General features: G+C 41.5%; 1 protein-coding gene across 14 annotated transcripts in view; it reads right to left on the bottom strand.

Moving 5' to 3' along the window:
- The window catches only part of FHOD3 (formin homology 2 domain containing 3), a 456,454-nt gene that overhangs the window by 210,857 nt on the left and 231,145 nt on the right, over positions 1–14,452 (bottom strand). The window lies entirely within an intron of this gene.

A 14,452-nucleotide genomic window follows, 5' to 3' on the forward strand; every position in this document is an offset into this window, starting at 1 on the left:
AAAAAAACAAAAACAAAAACAGAACGATCACAGATATTATTTCAAACAAGGACATCAACACAGGTCAGAATCTGTCCATGCAACCTGAGTAGAATGTGCATTCTGCTGTTGTTGGGTGGAATATTCTTTAAATGTCAATTAGGTCAAGTTGATAGTTTTGTTCCAGTCTTCTATATTCTTACTTATTTTTTGTCTACTTGTTCTATAGATTACTGTGAGAGCAGTCTTAAAGTTTCCAACTATTTCTCTTTTCCGTTCTGTCAATTGTTGCTTCAGGTACTTTGAAGCTCTGTTACATGTAGAAACATTTAGGATTGTTATTTCCACTTGATAAATTGACCACTTAATTGTTCTGAAATGACATTCTTCATCCCTGGCAATATTCATTTACCTTAAATCTATCTTGTCTGATATTAATATAGTCACTCCAGCTTTCTCTGGATTCGCATTAGCATGGTTTATCTTTTTTCCATCCTTTTACGTTTAGTTCACTTTTGTCTTTATAGGAAAACTCTGGCTTTTTATAGGGTGCGCTTGGGTCTTGCTTTTGTAAAAATATAATCTGACTTTAAATAATTGAATGTTTAGGACATTTATATTTAATGTGGTTAGTTATATGTTTGGACTTAAACCTATAATTTTGCTATTTTCTGTTTGTTCTATCTGTACTATATTACATTTTCCTCTATTTCTGCTTGTTTTGGATGATTTATATTTTAGGATTTCTTTTTATCTCTCTTGTTGTGTTTTTAGCTACATATAACTGTTATTTGGGGGCTTGTTTTAGGGTTTACAGTATACATCTTTTACCTATTACAGACTTTCTTCAAGTGATATTATACCACTTCATGTACAGTATAAGAAACTTAGTATCATTTTCCCCTAACGTTCTTTGATTATTCTTCTTTTTAATTTATTACAAACTATTACGTGTATATGGTTATTTTTTCAACAAATGGTGCTGGAACTATTATTTATTTATTTACTTTTATTATTATTAGTTTCAGGTGTACAAAACAATACAATACTTATACTTTTCACCCCTCACAAAGTGACAACCCCCCTCCCCCAATATCATACATATCTATTACAATTCCATTGACTCCACTCCCCACCCTGTACTCCACATCCCATGACTATTATAGTTGACATTCAATATTATTCAATGGCAGCTTCAGATATACAGTGTAGTGGTCAGGCACCCATACCATCCATGAAGTGGTCTCTCTAACAAGGAATGTGTCCATCTGACATGCTAAAAAATATTTACAACCCTATTGATTACATTCCCCATACTGTCTTTCATATCCCTGTGGCAATATTGTAGTCACCAATTTATGTTGTCTAATCCCTTCCCCTTCTCTCTCATCCCCACCCCGCTCCCAACTAGCAACCATCAGTTTTTCCTCTATGTCTCTGGGACTATAGAAACTATTATTTATACAGAGGGAAAAAAGAGCTTTGATCCATATCATATGCAAAGATTAACTCAAACTTAATTATAGATATAAATTTAAAACCTAAAACTATAACCATAAAAGAACAGATGGGAGTAAATCTTTATGACCTTGACTTAGGTACAGATTTCTTAAATATGACACTCAATGTACAGTCCATTAAAAAAAATCAGACTTTTTAAAATTAGAAATGTCATTTATTAAAAGACATCATTTAGAAAATAGAAACACAAGCCACAGACTGGGAGAAACATCTGTAAATAACATATTTGATAAAAGATTTGTCTCTGGAACACATAAAGAACTCTCAAAACTAAAAAAAAAAAAGAATAAATAAAATAAACATAATATAATAAGAAACAGACAATCCCATTTAAAACCTGGCAAAAGATTTAAACAAATATTTCACCCAAAGAAGATGAATGGATAGATGGCAAATAAGCACATTAAAAAGATGTTCAACATCACTAGGCAAATGCAAATGAAAACCCCAGTGGCATACCACCATTCACTATTAGAATGGCTAAAATTAACAGACTAACCATACCAAGTGTTGGAAAGCATGTGGATGAACTGGATCCCCATACAACAGTAGTGCTGATGTAAAATTGTATAATGCCTTTGGAAAAGTTTGGCAGTGTTTTAAAAAGTCAACATACATCTACCTTATGATTCAACAATTTGCTGTTAGGTATTTACCACACAGAAATGAAGCATACATCTATAAAAACATGTGCTCAAAAACAAATGTTCACAAAAGCCTTATTCTGAATAGTCTAAAACTGGAGTCATCCAAATGTCCATCAACATGTAAATGGATAAACAAATTGTGATATATGTATACAGTAGGATGCTACTCCACATAAAAAGGAGTGAACCATTAATAACATGCAACATAGATGAATTTCAAAATATAATAATTAAGCTGAGTGAAAGAAGCCAGACATTAAGAGAATACATACTATACAATATAATTTATATAAAATTTAGAAAAATACAAACTAATCTGTGGTGACAGACAGTAAGTAGATCAGTGGTTGCCTGGGGAAGGGATGGGTGGGTTGGAAATGACAGTAACTACAAAGGAGCACAAGGAAACTTTTGGGGTTGATGGATACGTTCACTATCTTAATTATGGTGAGGGATTCGCCAGTGTATACATGTCAAAACATCAAACTGTACACTTTAGGACATTTTTTTTTTAGCTGAGCCATCCTGCCACCTGTTGGCAGCTCAGCGGCAGCTCAGCTTGGGCCGGGAATCGAACTGCTGTTGCTCAGAGCTCAAACTCTTGAGCAAGCTCTTAACCAACTGAGCCACTTGGCTGGCCCCTCAAACTGTACACTTTAAACATTTACAGATTATTGTATGTCAATCCCACCTCAAAAACGACATAGAAATATCAGTGGTTGCCCCTAACAGAATAGAAAAATTTTCTATGAAACAACAGCATAACAGATACGCTCTCCTCAGGAAATCAGTTTGAAGCCTCTTACAGTCTCACTCAGATCTTTGCACTCCCAGAGCTCAACATGGAACCTGGAAAAATGTTGGTTTGCATTTGAAGGTTTGCTCAGTGAATGAACAAACCCTAGTTTTAAACACTCCTCAAACCCCCATTTCACTCTTCCACATTAATTCTTTTCTTGCTCCAAAGCCAAGCTCAAAATTACCTACTTCATGAAGAAACTGGTTACCTGGGTGCCTCCATACTGGGCTCAATGGGGGGGGGTGGGAGGGGGCGCTGACAAGTCACAGGGAATAAAGAACACAGAATATGTAAGACTACCAGCAGGTGACCAGCTCCCACAAATGTTATTTCCCTTTCTGAATTTTTTTCTAGGGTTTCCACCCTCCCATATTCTCTCTCCCCTTTTGTCTTATTGTATTAATTTGTGGAGATCAGTGTTTAAGTCCTTGTCCTTGGTTTTAACATCTGGTGGTTCAACCTGATATGAATCTAGTAAAACAAAACAAAACAAAATGATATTCTCTTCTACCTTTGGCTGTTCTCCTGTAGTCTTGGTTCTTATGCTTTGAAACAATGATCTTAAAAAGAGTGTAGGGAAGAGGGAGGCGTTCCCACCCTAGTCAGTGCATCAGACCTAAGGCTGAACCAGTGCAATGGACCAACCCGGTGCTGCGGGGGCTTGGTCTTTCCTCACCCGTACTCTCCTGTGTCCTCTGTCCCCGCAAGGATGCCACTCCCCTCCAGCAAAGGAGCCAGGTGAAAGCTCTCCCGAGCACCTGGCTTGGGGCAGGGAATGTCAGCTCTGTGAGATGACACTTTAGCATCTGTATCTTTTAAGCAGCACTGGCTTTAAAGTCACTAGATCACATTTCTTGCTTTGAGCTTCTATACTGATTTCCCCACAGATGAAAAAAGAACGGAGTTTTCAGGGAGCCAGTATTTGAGACTCAAAAAGAAGCATTAAGCATTTGGTGTCACTGCTAACTTCTTCATGCCATACAAGCTTGTGTGTCCTATAACACCCAACAAATATTACACTAAAATGCACTGTGTGTTGTGGGGACACTGATGCACGAGCAAGTACGCCCATCTGTGTCAACAATCTTGAGATCCTCAAGTCCAAGTTAAAACAACTCACTTCATTTTGAAAGCAAAGAACCTGAACTCCCCTTAATGGCCATTCCAGCCTGCCCCGCTCCCTTCCTGATACTGGATACGGGACATGGGGAACTTCCTAGAGTTGCTCATTAGTGCCACTATCTCTGAAGAAAACAATAGACCAATATCTGAAAAAATGCTCTGCTCCTAAGAGAGCCATTCTCTGTAGAATGCACCAAAGCTGAAACTCGCCAACCACAACACACATAATTAAAGTTGCTTTAAGGCTGCCCGGGTCAATTTTTTAAATGAAATATCAAAACTCAGAAGCAAAATGTCAGAAACTCTTGGGGGAAAAAAAAACTATCAGTAATAAATACACAAATGTGGAATAAAAACAGTCCAAATGCCAGTAAGAACCTGAGCAGAAATTCTATCCTAGGGGTGATAAGCAATCCTGATGTGTAGTAACATTAAAAACAGATCAGAAACATCTGATGATGAAGTTCGCTGGAATGACAGCCTGAAAAAGTACACTTTGCAAGAGATTTATTCTTCCCGTACTCCTACAAGATAGCTCCTCATACACTTAGCTCCAGCAGTTATTTCTCCAGAAGGAAAAACCTGCCATGACACACACAGATTCGAGACAGATTTCACACTGGTTGCATTACAAAAGGCAAGCCTATGTTATACATGGAGGGTCCTTTTAGGAGAGAGGTGTCCAAGGCAGCTCAGCAACTCCTCAAAAACAGCCAGCTCCAAGCCCTGTTCTGACAGCTGTCGAGGTATAAAACTGTTTTTAAACAGCATTTTTTTACATCAAAGTAGCAGATTTTTTTGAAGACAAAGAGGTAGGTAAAGATTTTACCTATTTCCACATGTCAAAGAAGCAACAATTCAATAGTGCCTTTCAACCACTACTTGAAGTAGTACCAAACACTAGCATCACCTAATCCTCTACCTTGTACATAAGTTCTACTAAATCGTGCCAAGTTCTTTTTTCAATGGTGTCTTTATAAAGTTAAAGCATAACCCATGCCAAGAAAAAGACACTCTCCCCACATACATCAAAAGCATACATGCGCGCGCGCGCGCACACACACACGCACACACTTACATGGACACACAGAAACTATTTTCAGAACCTAAAAACATTTCATAATAAACATCTCTGAGCTAATATGTTATCAACAGTGTTGCTGGTGGCCAAGGATTCAGGAAACTACTTCAAATGCCTTAGCCATCCCTTTTAAAATTTTGGATGCAGATTAATCTCCGGCTTGCTCCCTTCTTTTGGTAAAATGTCATCTCTTTGGTGAGGCATTCCTTGCCCACCCTATATAAAATAGAGTCTGCCCACCTCACGCCCACCAACCTCCATCCCTATGTACTACTCTATTTTTCTTCCCAGCAGTTAATACCACCTGTCATTATCACATACACCCTTTACATGTTCTTATCTATTACTTTGGCCAGAATGGAAAGTTCCATGAGGCAGGGCCATATCTGTCTGGCTCACCACTGAATGCCCTGGTCCAGGCTCACTGAGTATAAAATATACTTTTGTTCACCAAAGGATGGGGAAGGAAGATGGGAAAGGGAGCCTGGGCATGGCTAAATTTTAAATTCTGAAACCTCAAGTAAAAGTTTGCATTACTATCTCTAATATTGCTCTAGTATATACCACACTGAGATAACCTCCAAGCACTGCTTCATTGAATCCTCATGACAACATTAGGTAGAGAGTATTATGACCCTATTAGATATGACAAAACTAGATTTAGAAAGTTTAGGTTATTTGCCCAAGACTTTAATCTAAGAAATCTCAGCTTTTGAAGATAGGCTGTTTTATTGTTTTATTTTTTAAGTTAAAATCATCAACAACATTTCTGTTTAGAGCTTTATACGTAGCTGGGAAAGTACCCATCAATCTGTTCAAAGAAAACGCCTGAGATGATACTGAGGAAGCAGAGGAGACAACTAGAGAGGTTCAGCAAGAAAGGAGTTGAACGCGCCTGGCGGCCAAGCCCTGACTTGTTCACTGACACTCACCTGGTTTTCCGGTTTCCTCCAAAGCACTGACTGCTCCACACCTCTGGTTGGTTCTCCTTAGCTTTTTCAATCTGTAGCCAACTTTTCAGCTCACTAAAACTTTTGTTAAGTCCAGAGGCACTGGGATAGCTTGTGACTGTGACCAGGACGGGGCACTGCAGCGTCTACAGCCACCCAGCCTCTGCATGACTCAGGGGCCCCAGGCAGCTCACAGCAAGAGCTGACTCAAGACACAACCTGATTCACTGAGCCCAGAGGATGCCTGGGCTTTGGCCCCAACCAATAAAGCATTTACCCACAGACTAGATGCAATGAGATGGGAAATAAACAAGGAGAAGTAAAAAGGAAAGTTGACACATGATGAGCAAGTGGTATATGCTCTTCATCAACTCCCCATGCGTGGGCCGGCTTAGCACAGCAATAAGAAGCCCGTGGGGACGCGGGGCAGGGAGCCTGTGCCAGCTTCCGGTAGTAACTCTACAAGCACTCATCTCTCCTTAGAGAAGAATCTGGTCAGGAGCCTTCAATTGCTAGAGCCTTCCCTGCTCTAACATTCAAGGATGATACCATAAACATAAATATATGAATCTACCTCTCTAGGGAACGGCCAGAGAATTTCTCATTCACATGGCATAGTTAATGAATACTTGCTATGTGTCAGAAGCCTATAAAAAGACCTTAGAACAATTTTATGTTTTGCATGAAGATTTAATTTGCTATACCTAGATTCAAACCCTTCCCCCCCACCCCAGACCATCTGGGATTCGAGCCATAAAGTGCCCAGCTACTGTCACAGAGATAACTGAAAGAGATTAGAAGCGTGATCTTTTTTTCCATAACCACTTTTATTTTAAGAAGTAGAACTGTTTTTGAGACACTAAGCACTGGCAATAGTACCAAATACTATTTAAAGAGTAGAGAGAGCAAGCCTATGGTTACATATTGGGGCCTTTCTCCTCAGCACTGAGCAGGACCTCGCCTTAACGCCAACACACCAGACCTGTTCCTCTTCCTCCACCAGACTTCCCCCAGTGGGTAGCTGGGTTCCTGGGTCTTCAGAACCTTAGCCCAGCTTGGTTTCAAAAGCTTTTCAGGATATGGAAACTTCAAGTAGGTTCCCTTTTGCTTATCCTAGGTAGACTAACTGATTAGAGTTTCTTCTTGGATCAATGGGCTGCTATTGCCCATGAGTGCCCTGACCTTTGCTCCCTGGATGTAGCAGGAAAATGCATACGTGATGGTGTATGGTCCAACTAGGCTATCAAGGAAAATACCGTGTAATTTAACCTCTTGATCACAGATTTCTCTGCTGGCAGGTTTCTCTAAAAGCGGAAGGTATTAGTCAGTGTTGTCCTGAGAAACAGACTCAATAGGAGATGGAAGGATGGAAGGATGGAAGGGTAGGTAGGTAGATAGATAGATGATAGATAGATAGATAGATAGATAGATAGATAGATAGATAGATAGATAGATGATAGATAGTGTTTAAAGAACTGGCTCATGTAATTGTGGAGTCTGGCATATCCAAAACCTGCAAGGTGAGCTAGCAGGCTAGAGACCCAAGTACAGTCGATGCTGCAGTTCAAACCCAAAGACCATCTGCTGCAGAATTCCCTCTTGCTTGAGGCAGGTCAGTCTTTTCTTCCACCCAGGCCTTCAACTGATTGGATGAGGCCCACCCACATTATGGAGGGTAATCTGAAGTTCATTGACTTGTTAATCTGACCCAAAAACACCTTCACAGAAACATCCAGTGTGATGTTTGACTACACATCTGGACTCTGCGGCCCTGCCAAGTTGACACATAAAATTCACCAGCACAGAGAGCTAATAATACATACACTCTTCCCACTCCTCATTTTTTTGTGCTTCTAGATTTAAAAAAAATTTTTGGGGGGGTTTTTTTGTTGTTGTTTTTTTTAATACTGTCTCTTAGCAATGCAGATGCTGCTAGAAACTTCAAAGCTTTATAAACTATCTTTGACAACTTACAAATTTACCCCCTTTACAAAGGTGGTCACACACATTGCAAGTTTAAGTATTATTTTTTCTTAATATGCCACTTTTGTTTCCTTGGAGAAAAAAAGTCAAACTTTTGAAAATTAAAAAAAAAAGTGTTTTAAGACAGTGGACACTTTTTTCCAATATAATTCCTTTTCATTAAATTGAGTTTGGGGGAAAAAGATGATCATTCAGGGAGCACCACATTTAGCAAGTAAAAGAGGAAGCATCAGAGCCAAGAAACCCAATATAGAATACTCAATGAAAATGGCCTTTACCTTCTTTTGTTTTTATTTTTAGAAAATATTAGTGTGAAACACTTGCCTATATTTTCCTTAGAATTTATCAAAAACAAATGCTATTTTTTAATCATTAAAAATAGAAATAAATAGAAGAAATTTGAGCCTATAAAAGAGGTAAAGACACCTCAATCCCTCCCCTCCTTGACACCCATGAGATTAAAAGCACATCATCCATGGAAATCATGATGAGTTGTACTTCCTGTTTGGGCACCAGCTCTGATCCATCTAATTTTCACAGGGCATCTAGCATCATAAAAATACAAGGATGGTACTAACTCTACAAAGAGCTGTGGGGAAACCCATTAAAATCCTCCTCAGTATAAATAGTTCCATCCTTGGTATGTCAGGCTTTTAATTCCAGCGTTATAAACTGGAAGCCAAGTTCCCATTTATGAAACAGCTTTGATGTGGGGCTGGTGAGGACCAGACTAGCCAGGAATATTTCCTGGGAGCCTTTAGATGCTGGCACATAGCTTCTACCTCTCCTTCAGGCTAATATCCTAGTAAAGAGTACTTTATAAGCATAGAGTATTGTTATCTGAAGATCTCTAAATACTTAAAAGGAAGGACATTCATTTCTCAGAATTCTCAAGAGGGATGGCCCGGAGATTTAGCTCAGTTCAATTCTGAGGTTCAGTTCCAATGCTGGCTCATAAAAAGGCATGTTAGATTAAGTGCCAGCTTTAAGAAGGTTAAACTTTAAAAAGGTTTTAGGAAACTATGAACCCAGAACCTCCACCGTGACAACTTTCCTGCTATCCTAATGTCCTGGGGCTAGTTCTATATTTTACTGACTACCAGATTAACTTCTCACTTTGTTTGGAAGGAATAAATGTGAAAAGAATGAAACATAGAAAAAAACAAAAAAAACCCCCAGCTTTCTACTGTTTTCAGATTTCTGATTTCTATTCAGATTTCTGACTGCTGAAATTGAAAGCAAGAAAAATAAACTTATGCAACATTTCTTTTCATAATGTCCCTTTGAAAAACAACATCGATAGGAAAAGGAAAAAACACTGAACCAAACCCTCCCTGTTGGTGGGGACAAGCCAGCCTGGGGAAGAGAGTTAGGGGACATGAGCCTGAGTGAATGGGAATGGGCTTAGGTGTGCTCTGCCCACACATGGGCACCTGGAACCAGGGATGCCACACAGAGTAACCACGGGGCTAGGAACTGGGACGCGGCACTTCCAGCTCCTTCCTTGAAAGCTGCTTCCTAACCAACCAGCCCTTCCGGTCCTCCCTTTACACAATTCTTCCTTCTCCATCTATACTCCTCCAGCCCACCATCTCCCCCATGCCTGCTTAAATCATTGGGTACCACTCAGTAGAGAGGACTTGGTCAGGCTAGCACAGGCCTGAATACCACAGCACTGTCAAATATACTACTTATTTCAAACACATTAACTTCATGTCATCAGCAAGAACCCCTTATGTCTCTAAGTCGCACTTGGCACCATGAGCACCCTTTTTCCCAAATGCACCTTCCGACCGTCTATGAAAGCCCTAGTTTGGGTAACCCCAATTTCTGGTCACGAGGGTGCCTAATACAGCAACAAACAATCTTTGTTCGTGCATCTTTGTTCTGTACTGCCTACGCTTTTAGCCACCACAGTTCTGAGTCATTCCAAAAAAAAGAAAGAAATGTTGATGGAAACTACACTCAGCTGCTGTGCATGCTGACAAATATAAAGTAAATAATTAGAAACCATTGGTCTTGACACTCAACCTTACCACCACAATTGGAACCTGGCCAAATTGGACACATGTACTTGAACGCAGAATTCCTTCCTTTCTGAGAGGCCCTGCAAACCTGCCTAATATTTCAGGTCAGCTCCACGCCATGCCTACAGCTCTATGTGTGTCATCGAGGAATCTGCTTTGATCTGTGGAAAGCATGTGTGTTGGAGCAACATAATGAAAGGGGTTATTATTTAAATTCAGGCTACATGAAGCCGGCGGTAGCAGAGCACATTCTCCAGGACCTCTGTTTGTTTGAGTCCGAGGCTTCGCAGAGATGTGTAGAACTGTACCCCGATCACTGTGAGGACCAGGCCTCTCCCTGAGATCTACCCGTTCTGTTTCATCACTGCTCTCCATCCTGGGGGACGTGAAGGAGCACACCCTCCTCAAATCCTGCCGTTCCTACACTGGAACTAGTATTCTAATGGGACTAAAACTAATCCCAGAAATTTATGCTTTTATTTTAATTTCCTCAAAATAGTAAAGATCAAGACATGGTCCCTTTGAAGGTTTTGTCACCCCTGATTCTACTCACCTAGTGTTGGATTTCTTTAGCCGCAACTTGGCCAATGGCCTCGGTATGCCTTTGAAAGGCGCGTGGAGGCCCCATTTCCGCCATTGAAGTCACCACTTGGACAGCGTCCCTGAAGGGTGTTGCTGAGCCTGCTCACCACTCTAAGTGGTTTCAGCAATGGCAGAGCCGTGGCCTGTGGATCTCACTGGACAGTGACCGGATGTCCTTACGCGGAGGCCCAGCCTCACTCTGGATACTTTCCATCCACTGGCTCTGGTTTTGGCCTTGGGACCTACACACAGCGTAATTTTGTGTCTTCTATATCTGGGAACTATTCAAATAAAGTCATAGTATGCTCTCCCTGACAAATCTTGCCCAAATTCCCTCAACTACATAGTGTCCTAGATTCCAGCCAGCCTAACCCATAGACTCCACAGTGCAGAATTGACTCAAGATGGGTCTAGTCAGCATACACAGCATGAGGAGGATGATGTCCCTTCATCTGACACAACACATCCATGAATGTTTCGTGATGGTTGTGGTGGGGGACTGGGTGCTGTCTCTGCAGTGAAGATAGGCCAGACTGACTACCCCAGGGGCTCAGCCTGGGACAGCAGGCAGGCAGTGCAGGCCAAAGCCTTGGCTTTCAACCACGAAGGGGAAAGAGGCCGAGGGGCCTGTCCTTAGGGGAAACCAAGGCCACATCAGATGTTAGTCAGGTTAGAACGTTTTACTCAAGCTCATTTCTATTCTAGTTCTGTAACTCTACATTTGTTTTTCTTTCCTCTTATATTGTTAATTCTAGAAAAGTTTCCATTTGAAAACTTACACTATTTTAGCTGAACTAAGGAAAAAAAGGGAATGTTTCCCAGGCATTTTGTATTGGGGCCAGGATAGGTAACAGAATTAGGGCACCCTGACTGACCAGGGATGACACAGCCTCCTTGCAGCAGCAGCAGACAGAAGCGTAGGAAGAAGGCCTTCCCTCCTCCTCCCAGCTTTGAGCTTCATCAGAATGCTGTGCAGGCCCACCCTGCCCCCTGCAGGGAGTCTGTGCTCAGGGCAGCTTCTCAGGCAACTGGCTGCAGTCACAGGGGCAGGGCAGAGTCACATGCTCACAAGTGGGGCCAGCACAGGGCCTGGTTGGAGGAAAGGCACAGGCAGTCAACTGTGCACATAGTAGGAAAAACTCAGAGGGTGGCTGTCTCAGCTGACTTTACAACGCCAAAGTGGGATCAGTGGGGCACCAGCTTCCTTAAATCCATTGTGTACAATGACGGGAAGTCACCAACACTTACTTGTGAAATCACACAAACACACAGAGCAATGTTTTAAAATCAAGGTGTCACAAAGTTCACAAACATTAGATAAAACTGTTTGTGTAAGATCAGACAGACTGTTCGTTACCTTGGCCCCCTTCGTGGGAGGAGGAATGAATTTTCCAAGCAAATCATTTGTATAAATCAGGAGTTGGCAAACCACAGCCCAAGGGCCAAATCTTTTTCATCACCTGTTTATGTACAGCCTGCAAGCTAAAAACCATTTTTTACAGATAAACATTTGCAATAAACTTGATGATAGAGAATACTAATTTTAAACCTTAGTTAAATGTTATATTTCCCCACCAAAATTCCATTTGTATCATTAGTAGTCCTGAGTTAAAAGAACATGGCTGTCAATTATTATTATGTTTTGAATCTTGTCAATAAAAAGTCTGTGCAAATTTGCTTTCTCTCTCATCAGAGAAATGCCTACTCAATATCCTTAATGTTGCCTCTTGGTCCAAAATGCCTAAAGTATTTACTTTCTGGCCCTTGACAGAAAAAGTTTATCAACCTCTGTCTGGCACAAATTTATCATATAAATAAAATGGCAAAAAAAAATAATTTTTTGAGATATTGTTAAAGCAGCCAGAGAAACAAAACACGTGAATTTTAAATGATTACCTGCTCATTAAAGCACAATTCAGCAGCACTCAATGTGCCTGTGTGACTCTATAAGGTAAAAGTAACAGGCGCGTTTATTTTAAACTATCCTCTAACACAGGCTGTTCCCTTCTAAGGGCCCTTCTGTTTTCAGGCAAAATAAAATAACATCAGGCTTGATTAAAGGGATTCCACACTTAACTGCTTCCCTCCCTGACCCAGTGTTTTACTTTTGATGACCTTCAAGTGTTCAGACCTCAGATTAACCCTTTACGTAACCCAGAGCAACTAGGAAGTGACTGTTGGAGGCAGAGGAGCGAAGTGTGGGGAGGGATAGGAACCACGGAGCAGGAGGGTGGGCTTCTGCCAGCCAGACCCCAGCCTGGGCTTGCAGGCCCCGACCCCACCCCAGGGTAGGCGGGGTTGAAAACCCCCAGTTCAGGGACCCATTCTGGATCTTCTAACCTGGGAAGAAGTTATCAGTCTAAAGACCTTATTCTTAGAGAGTGAAAATTGCATATTTAACTTAAGCAAATCACCAACCCACGGGAGCCTTGTCTATTACTGTATTTCCCCATGTATAAGATGCACCTGTTTCTGAAAAATTTGGGGTCTAAAAACTGGGTGCATTTTATACAGTGGTTGTAGATTTCAAATGCCTTAGATGGAACTGAGGACGAGGCAATACATGAAGACAGTGATTCGTCATCAGACACAGATGAGGACAAGCTAATGGTTGGGAGTTTTGACAGTGATGAGGAGTTGTATGAATTTTATGATGAATGAAACTTGAGTTCAATAACTTTATGTAATACATTTTTTTTTCAAATTTCGGGCCCCAAAATTAAGGTGTGTCTTATACTTGGGAGTGTCTTATACATGGGGAAATATGGTAGTTAACAGCCCAATGTCATGGACAGCACCACTTTGGTAATGCTAAGTTTTTTGTTTGTTTGTTTATAACACTGATATTTTTTAATCTGAAAAAGTGGATTCCCTAGGGTAGCAGTGGGGTGGAGTTTGAAGGAACAAATGGGACAAGTTAATAAAACAAAAAACACAAGAAGAAAAACATGATAAAGACATCAAAGTGGTCCAGACTGGCTCAGTGGGTTCTCCCTGCCTCGCCGCCCCCATGGTGGGGTAAACTTTCACAGATGTCCTGAGTGTTTTGAATGGCCTTCGAAGGACAGCAAATTTATAGAGTCAAGTAAAAGCTAGGCCTGGGGTTTGCAAGTTAGCACCAGGGAAACAACCCCCTCTCTCGTGCTAGAGGGCAGGGGTCACCTCAGAGCCATTTGGCTCAGTAGAAACAGGAACAAAAGAGAGGAAAGGTGAAACAAGTAGGTGACTCAGTTCCCGCACATCTTTTGAAGGTACTTGGGGTACCAGTCCCTCCCAAGACCAGCTGCAGGTACATCCCTTCCTCCACATTCCCCCCGCGCTCTGGCATCCGCCCTGCCTCAGCCCCACTGGCCATGACAGGCGGCCTTTCTCACTACTGGAAACACAGCACAGGGGGCAGGGACAGGCGGGGGGACTTAGCTGTGGAGCTGTCTTCTCTGAGCCCCAGAGGAGAACAGGCAGCAGGACTGTGACCTTTGTCTGAAGGGCTGTCATTGGAATGGGGATTAGAGTTGCTGTGTGTACTGCATCCCGGGCCAAGAGGAGAATGTTACAATGGCATGGGCTCCAGGAAGGAAGAACTTTTATTTGTCAGATGTATCCAAAAATAGGAGGGGTCACCACTCCAGGGATAGTAAGTTTCCTTTCACTAAAGGAAGCTTCACTAAAGGAAGGAGACCCAGCAATCATGGATTGGAAATTAGTCCAGATGACCCTGTCATTCTGGCATTCCTACCACAAATGTCAATCTCTCCCTCCCT

The sequence above is a fragment of the Hipposideros armiger genome, unplaced genomic scaffold, assembly GCF_001890085.2.
Source record: "Hipposideros armiger isolate ML-2016 unplaced genomic scaffold, ASM189008v1 scaffold_36, whole genome shotgun sequence".
NCBI lineage: Eukaryota > Metazoa > Chordata > Mammalia > Chiroptera > Hipposideridae > Hipposideros > Hipposideros armiger.